At 43.8% G+C, this 8,487-nt stretch overlaps 1 long non-coding RNA gene across 2 annotated transcripts; it reads left to right on the top strand.

Moving 5' to 3' along the window:
* Positions 1 to 3,295: 3,295 nt before the first annotated feature.
* On the top strand, positions 3,296 to 6,464 carry LOC123070033 (uncharacterized). Of its 2 annotated transcripts, XR_006433301.1 has the most exons (4): positions 3,296 to 4,043; positions 4,116 to 4,952; positions 5,821 to 6,005; positions 6,245 to 6,464. It is a non-coding gene; the product is annotated as an uncharacterized lncRNA (long non-coding RNA). The 2 variants fall into 2 exon arrangements; XR_006433300.1 differs by having other exon boundaries at positions 4,116 to 6,005.
* Positions 6,465 to 8,487: the final 2,023 nt, after the last annotated feature.

Genomic DNA, 8,487 nt, shown 5'->3' with positions numbered 1-8,487 from the left:
CCCCCCCCCTCAGTGCTCACTGTTCATCCAGAGGCACCATCGATCGGCTTCAGTTAGCAGCAGTAGCAAAGGAATCGCTCGATCAGGTTCAGGTAACAGCCATCGATCGATCGCTCGGGTTGAGTAACGCGTAGCCTGCAGTGCAATCGCTCGGGTTCAGTTAGAGCCCAACGCCTCGCTCGGGTTCAGTTACATCCCAATGCCTCGCACACATGCGCGTACGTGTACGAGAGAAACGCACAAACCTCCGTGCATCGCTCGGCCCCAACCACCCACCGTAACCGGGAACACCCCGATAATTTCCTCGTCCTTGCTTCTACCACGGTTTTTTCCGTCATGGACGGCCCAAAGAATGTCATGCAGCTGTGTCTCCGGCCCGCCCAGGACGAAAAGCCCATTTTCTGTCATGATTTTTTGTCATAGAAGTAGGATCCCACCACATCTATGATGATACCAGGTTTTGTCACAATTATCGTCATAGAAGTGTCATAAGTATGACAAAAAAAATTCATTCGGCCCAAAATGTCATGGATGTATCTTTTTTTGTAATGATAGGGGGAGATCTCCATGATATTATTCTACAATGTGCATTTGCAATCCAATGCAAATTCTTCAAACATGCACATCTTTAGGGGGAGCTCTTCTATATCTTGCAATCAAATTCCTCAATATCAGTATTTACACTTCATATGTTTATCCCCATTCAAAACTTAACCTATTTGTCATCAATCACCAAAAAAGGGGAGATTGTGAGTGCATCTAGTGCCCCTTAGTAATTTTGGTGTATTGAAGACTTATAGGTTAAGTGACTAATGTGTTTGTGAGTGTACACAGGTTCTATAAGTCTATGAGGAGTTTGATATTTACGAAGAAAGTTGACCCCTAAAAATGAATGTCTTCATTTGAAGACTTTGGTTTTCTTGAAGACTTTGAAAATGAGGAAATTGTGTGACCTTGAAGACTTCGATATTAATGCGATGATTATGAAGCGTGAAGACTTTTGTTTTCGTAGTTTCATTTTCTCTTTCTTGAGTCATAGGAAACACCGTACTATTAAAGGGGGTCGAGGTAAAACTAAGGAAACACGTTCCAAGTGATGCTCATCTCAAAATCCTATACATATCCAATCCTTTGGAGTGAAGCCATTGGAAATCTTATATAGATCAGCCAATTTCTTCAGTGATAGAGATGAAGATCTTCTGTTCTCTCAGGAATTTGTTCTGACTGAGGAGTTAGGAATTCGCCAGTGCGGATTGCCTACAAGTGAGGAACATGATAGCCCTGTGAAATTTGAGAGCTCAAATTTCCGACCGTTGCTGTGCTATGCGCCAGCTGTCCCAAAATATCCTATCCACCTAACGGTCATATCATTGAAGGGCATTTATGTCTTATCATGTCGGGCTACTCCCCGACTATAAGTAGCCGCCCCCCTACAACCACTAGCTGGTTGGCTGCTCCAAGAGAAACTGACACTTGTCACTGAGAGCATCCCATCCTCTGAGGACTTTGAATGAAAATCATCAGTGAGGAAAACCCAAACCCAAACAACTACCACCCAAAGTGATTGAGCATTACTGAAGAGATTGTTCCTGTGTGGAACCAACGCTTGTTACCTTTGAGGACTGTGCATCCTCCAGACGGTTAGGCGTCATGGTCTAGAGCATCCAAGAGGAATTGTGGATCGCCGAGTGACCAAGTCTGTGAAGGTTTGGAAGTCACCTGAAGACTTAACACGAGTGATTGGGCAAGGTCTGTGTGCTTTAGCTCAAGGAGAATACGGTGAGGACTGCGTGCCTAGGACTGTTTGCCCTCTAGTTTAAATACCTAGCCGCTCCAACCAAACGTACAACTTTCACAGCAGTTGGAACTGGTCTACGAAATCATTGTCTTCACTGAGCTACTGGTTCTATTTCCTCGGCTCTTCCATTTCCTCATTCATGTGTTGATGAACTTGATCATTACTGTTTGAAGACTTTGACTGAAGACTTTATCAATTTTCTCAATCCTAATTCTTCAGCCATCTAATCTTCAGCCGGCTTATCCTGTTTTCACGCTATCTATGCTCTATGTATGTTTCATTTCTTCATGATAACTATGCTACTGCTTTGTTATGCATGCACCTAAGTACTCATTCCATTGCTTGTAGTTCGTCGCTTAGGAAATTCCTCACATAGTATTTCCTCAGTGATGAATCCATAAAAATCGCCTATTCACCCCCCTCTAGTCGATATAACGCACTTTCTGTAGTTGCAGATGCTTGCAAGAGGGGTTAATCATAAGTGGGAGGGTTGTTCAAGTAAGAACAACACCTAAGCACCGGTCCACCCACATATCAAATTATCAAAGTAGCGAACGCGGATCAAACAAACATGATGAAAGTGACTAGATGAAATTCCCGTGTGTCCTCAAGAATGCTTTGCTTATTATAAGAGACCGTTCCAGCTTGTCGTTTGCTATAAAAAGGATTGTGATACCTTGGTGCACTTTTTTTACCAGTACTATTACTTGCTCATTATAAATTACTTTGCTATCAAACTATCTGTTACAGATAATTTCAGTGCGTGCAGAAAATACCTTGTTGAAAATCGCTTGTCATTTCCTTCTACTCCTCGTTGGTTTCAACACTCTTACTTATCGAAAGGACTACAATAGATCCCCTATACTTGTGGATCATCAAGGCTCTTTTCTGGCGCCATTGCCGGGGAGTTAAGTACTTGAGGTAAGTGGAATTTGGTAAGGAAAAATTTATATTACGTGTTGAAATTTACTATCGCTTGTTACTATGGAAAATCATCCTTTGAGGGGTTTATTCGGGGTATCTTCACCTCGAACGGAAGCACAAAGAGTTGCTCCTCAACCTAATGCACCTACTAAAAATATTTATAATGAAATTCCTTCGGGTATGATAGAGAAACTGCTAGCTAATCCTTACGCAGGAGATGGAACACTACATCCTGATATGCACCTAATCTATGTGGATGAAGTTTGTGGATTATTTAAGCTTGTAGGTTTACCCGAAGATGAAGTGAAGAAGAAGGTCTTCCCTTTATATTTGAAGGGAAAGGCATTGACATGGTATAGGGTATGTGATGATATTGGAGCTTGGGATTGGAATTGGTTGAAATTGGAATTTCATCAAAAGTTTTATCCTATGCATCTAGTTCATCGTGATCAAAATTTAGGACAGGGCTATTCTGTTACTAGTAACAGAATAATATTATGTTACCCTGGGCCCTATATAGACGCAACGAATCATTTTCTATGATCAGAGTGAAAGAGAAAAAAAGGCCCATGAGCATCCCAGCCCAAAAAAACGCCCCAGTCTTCTCACCACCCAGCCGCCTCCCACGACTAGAAACCCCCGGTCACCGCAAGCCTACCACCCAACCACCGCGAGGCATCCATCCCCGGCCACCGCTGGCCACCATCCCCAACCACCTCGAGGCTCCCACCCCCGACCACCGCTGGCCTCCATCCTCGGCCGCCGCGAGGCTCCCACCCCCGGCCACCGTGGACCTCAATCCCTGGCCGCCGCGAGCGCCACCGCCCTGCATGCCTGCATCTATCCCATTCCCGGCGACAAGGTCGCCGCCTATGGATCTCTCCTGTAGCCTCCCTTCATGCTAGTGGAGGGAGAAGTACGTTTTCTGAAAAAATGGCAGTAAACAGGCATCGGGTCACTTTTTTGATTCTACTCTTTTCTTGATTTGTTATTAGATCAGAGATGGAGTTGGCAAATTTCTTCTGCCTTTTCTGTTCAATGGATAGATGGATGGATGGGTGTAGTTCTCTGAATGTAACAAGTGATCCAATGCTGCTTAACTTCCTCTGAACCGCCCTAATCTTGTCCTACTCCCAGTCATTATCAGTTCGACAAAAGGTTGTAGAAAAGGTCAGAGTTGAGACTAGTTGTCATTAAGGTTAGCCCCTTTGTTTTAGATTCAGTATCTCCATTACCAGTATAAAAAAAGGACCAGCGGACCAATCATAGCGCCGCTCATGATCTCTGCCTCCAAGCGCTGCACCCATTGATCAACCACACAGTAAGAAAGCCATCTCATTTTGCTTTGAACATTTGCTTTTGTGATGTATGCTCACTGATAGATTCCCTGCAGCGGCCAAATCCTGGCGGCGCTCATGATCTGTGCCTCCATCAGCTCCACTTCACCAAAGCAATCAGTCCATAGGAGGAGGTGTAGCTGGTCCACCTGATCTCTGACGTCTTATTCCAACTCCAGAAAAATTCTTTTTGAGTTCTATTCTTAGTCATAGCACACATGTAGCTTTTAAACTTCTTTTCCAGTCATTCTAGTACTGATGAAGATCTAGTTGATTGAAATAATGTAGTCGATTCCTGAGACCCTTACTAGTCCTTCTATATATAGAACTTGTGCCTGATAGGGACATGCCTTATCTCTTTGTTGCCTGCTTGTTTTTGTAAAATTCTTTGAACTTATTTAGGTGATATATTTGGACCTTTGCCTCGCCAGTACGACATCATGCTCCATAGCCGGGCACGAGAAAAGCTGCATGCAGGCCACCTTGTGCTCCGTCCTCTATCCGCCTCAGTCATCTCAGTCTCATCCTCTCTCTCTGCTCTGTGTGTGTGCAGGGAGTGGGAGGAGATAGAGCATGGGAGTGGGCGGCCCTTCCGTAGCAAATGCATAGGCATCTTCCATGGAGATTCTGAGCTCTCTCGATTATTGCTTAAGGATTTATATTATTGGTTTGTCCACTGTAGTTCTTGTATATCCGTGTCTTCTTTTTCTCATGTTCCTCTTTCGATGTTGCTACATGTGTTTAATGACCCACTGATATGATTTCTGGAAACAAGCTTCAATACAGAGAAGCTTCAGTACGAGAAAAAATGGGTCATCAGTTCATCCATATGCAACCTTCTGCGTGGTCGTCCATTTTTATTTGGAGCCTACTCACCGCAAAGCACAAAAGAGGTTGGTGCTCACCTTCTTCGAGACCGCCACCCGCTCCCACATTTGCAGGCTCTACGGCAAGACCTACTGCCCCGCCACCGCCACCGGTGAGCAAGCATGCATAAAAATAATCTTCCGTTTTTGTTTCTTTTAGTGTCAGAACCTTGCTTACAAACAAACACAATAAATAACACCGTGAGTCTGAACATTCCTGCTATTGAATTCAGTACTAGTTATCTAATTTCTAGCTTCCACGCCCATTGTGAATTGTTGTTACCGAGGGAAGAGTTCATAGTTGTTGTCTGATGTTTATTGAGGCAAAGGTTATAAGTTTGTACTAATAAACTATAGTTTACTAAGGCAAAGAGTTAGAAGTATTCAACACTCCATGTAGTTGTCTAAACGACAGTTTGGTAGCTGTCCAAATAATTTTCTAAACAACAGTCTGAACATTCCTGCTGCTGAATATCTCTCCTCTCTCAAATTCGTTCAAATTTGTTGTTGTTGTTGTTGCCTTGAGGGACCTCAAGTTATTTGTTGTTATTCCTATGAGAAACCTTGTTTGGATCGAAAGTAGCATATATTCTATTCTATTCTTGCAAAAGCTTCATTTCTGTTCTGTTTTGAAGTTACTTGGCATAAAAATTACTATAGACATATATGCTATTGTAAAAGACTAGATTTCTTCTAAATGTGAAGTTCAAGCTCTCGGGATTTGCTCTTCAATTTTTTAACAGATGTAATGCTAAAAAATGTGATCAATGGATGCTAAGAGGGATTGATGTTGAATGTCAAACTTATGTCTTTGTGTGTAGTTGGTAAGATGTATACTGCACATCAGTGTAGTGAAAAGAAATAAAAAATTGCAGCTAATTATTTTAGATGTTAGATTGTGGAGTTTGAAGTAGCGGAGACGATGACCAGATGTAGATCGGCGAGTGCTTGATCAACCTCAGCAGCAGCAAGAAGGAGCGCATTCAGCTCGCCCGCGCCGTCTACGAGGAATGCGACATCTAACTCCTTGACGATGTCTTCAGCACCGTCGATGCACACAACGGCAGTGAGATCTTCAAGGTTCATTTTACTTTCTACTATTATACTTATCTATACTAGACTGAACTGAGTGTTTGATAATGCAGTACTAGTTGCTTAATGAGTTCTGTTTTATAATATAATATGACAGATTGCTACACAATTTTTTTATTAGAGTTCAGAAAATAAAAACAATAGTTAAAACAGCAGATTAAGTTCATGTTTCAAAAGTTTGTAAGCTCCCTGGAGTAGCGCCATTGACGCTTCCCCTGCTCCAGCAGCCGTCATCGTGAGGATTAGCCACCGTCTATTTGGCGCAAGGCCTACCTGCGATGGTGCCATCTATCATGAGGTACATCCTGTTTGAATCTCTCCTCTCCGGCTCCGCATGGTGAAGGTCTTTGTGTCTACCATTTGTACTGTCAATTTATTTTGAATTGAACTGGTGCTGCACTTGATTCAGATCTGAGGGAAGAAAACATAACTACATAATTCAGTTCCTGATTTGCATCCTATAAAACCAAACAGTGAAGAAACACACCCCTATACTTTCGCTCTTGTACTGATAGTTCATGAATTTAGGAAGCTGCAACCTTTGACATTATTGTGTACTGAGATTTTGGTGCGAGAACAATAACGTCGAGAGCATGTGCATGAACAAGTAGTTGTGCATGGGTAGAATTTATTGAGGATTTTAGAGAGTTGGGCAAGCTAAAGTAAATCATGCACTCACCCAAACAGCGAAAACATTTACCTCAGTTCAGACTCAAGAGTTGTTGGTTTCGGTATTTCCTTACCTTCATGTGCAGTAACAAAGTGTGTGCATTTGGTGGTTTTGTGAAGGAGTTAAGCTTTTATTTGATTTTCAGTTTGGGTTTATGATATGTCTCCAACTCATCTACTTTTCCAAACACTTTTGCCCTTCTTTTGGACTCTAACTTGCATGATTTGAATGGAACTAACCCGGACTGATGCAGTTTCAGCAGAATTGCCATGGTGTTATTTTTGTGCATAAATAAAAGTTCTCGGAATGACCTAAAAATCCACGGAGACACGTTTTGGAAATAATAAAAAATACTGGCAAAAGAATCAGCATCAGGGGGCCCACACCCTGTCCATGAGGGTGCAGGGCGTGCCCACCCCCCATGGGGCGCGCCCCCCTACCTCGTGGCCCCCCTGAGACTCCACTGACCTTAACTCCAACTCCATATATTCACGTTCGAGGAGAAAAAAATCAGAGAGAAGGATTCATCACGTTTTACGATACGGATCCGCGCCAAGCCTAATCTCTCTTGGGAGGGCTGGTATATGGAGTCGGTTCGGGGCTCCAGAGAGGGGAATCTGTCGCTGGTGTCATCATCAACCATCCTCCATCACCAATTTCATGATGCTCACCGCCGTGTGTGAGTAATTCCATTGTAGGCTTGCTGGACGGTGATGGGTTGGATGTCAGGACCCCGACTCGATGTCACATCGATCTAGCCGGTAACACCTCATATCACTTTGCGGCCTCACGCACGGTATTCCCACGGGAGTCGCCTTACCTTTGCCCGGGACCGTTTGCGCCTTTTGGCTCACGTATATGATAGTGTCGCTAGCATCCATATGATAAGGAGCCCGAGCTGACATGACTAGTCGTAAACCCAAAGTGGCACAGACTTACAGGGACAGGCATCCATGACCCAGCTCCGAACGTGTCGGTCATCAGCAAATGGGTCCGGGCTGTAGCACTGGGCTAGCAGGACTCCGGTAAACCGGGCTGTAGCGGGCTAACAGGACTCCGGTACTCAAAGCGTGACATTTCCCCGAAGGGACAGACACAGGAACGAAGAAGGACACATGCCGGCCAGCCTAAGTGTTCCAGAGCAGTAGCAAGCTACCATGGCTCAGCGGTAACACTAGGAGACATTTCCCGGTAAGAGAGGCTACTAAAGATAAACAACTAGGTAGTCAGATCCCACACATACCAAGCATTTCAATCATACACACAATATGCTCGATATGTGCAAATACAACGAAGCATCACAACATGACTCTACGACACAAGTACTTTATTTAAGGCTCAGGGAGCCATACATAACATACACAAAGGTACGGGTCTCACGACCCAACATACAAGTCATACAGTCATACAAACCAGCAGCGGAAATACATTGTCTGAGTACAGACAACTAGTAAAATAAAAGAGGCTTGGAAAGCCTAGCTATACTACGTGGTCCATCACAAGCTCAGGGTCACCACCTGGGTCTTTAGCCTACTCGTTGATGTCAACGTCTACATAGAACCCATCAGAAGGGGTTGCAGCGTCTTCTGTAAAAATGTAGATTATAGCAACATGAGTACAAAGGTACTCAGCAAGACTTACATCAGATCCTACATACATGCATAGTATCAAGAAGGGTTGGTGGAGTTACGGCAGCAAGCCAGCTTTGACTCTTGGCTAGGCTATCCTACGATACTTCAATTTGAAATGGTTTTGCGCACACGAGTCCACTACTCACCACTTCAATACACTACCGAGGAT

This window comes from Triticum aestivum, chromosome 3B (genome assembly GCF_018294505.1).
Source record: "Triticum aestivum cultivar Chinese Spring chromosome 3B, IWGSC CS RefSeq v2.1, whole genome shotgun sequence".
Taxonomy (NCBI): Eukaryota; Viridiplantae; Streptophyta; class Magnoliopsida; order Poales; family Poaceae; genus Triticum; species Triticum aestivum.
This window is presented reverse-complemented; position numbering and strand designations above follow the sequence as displayed.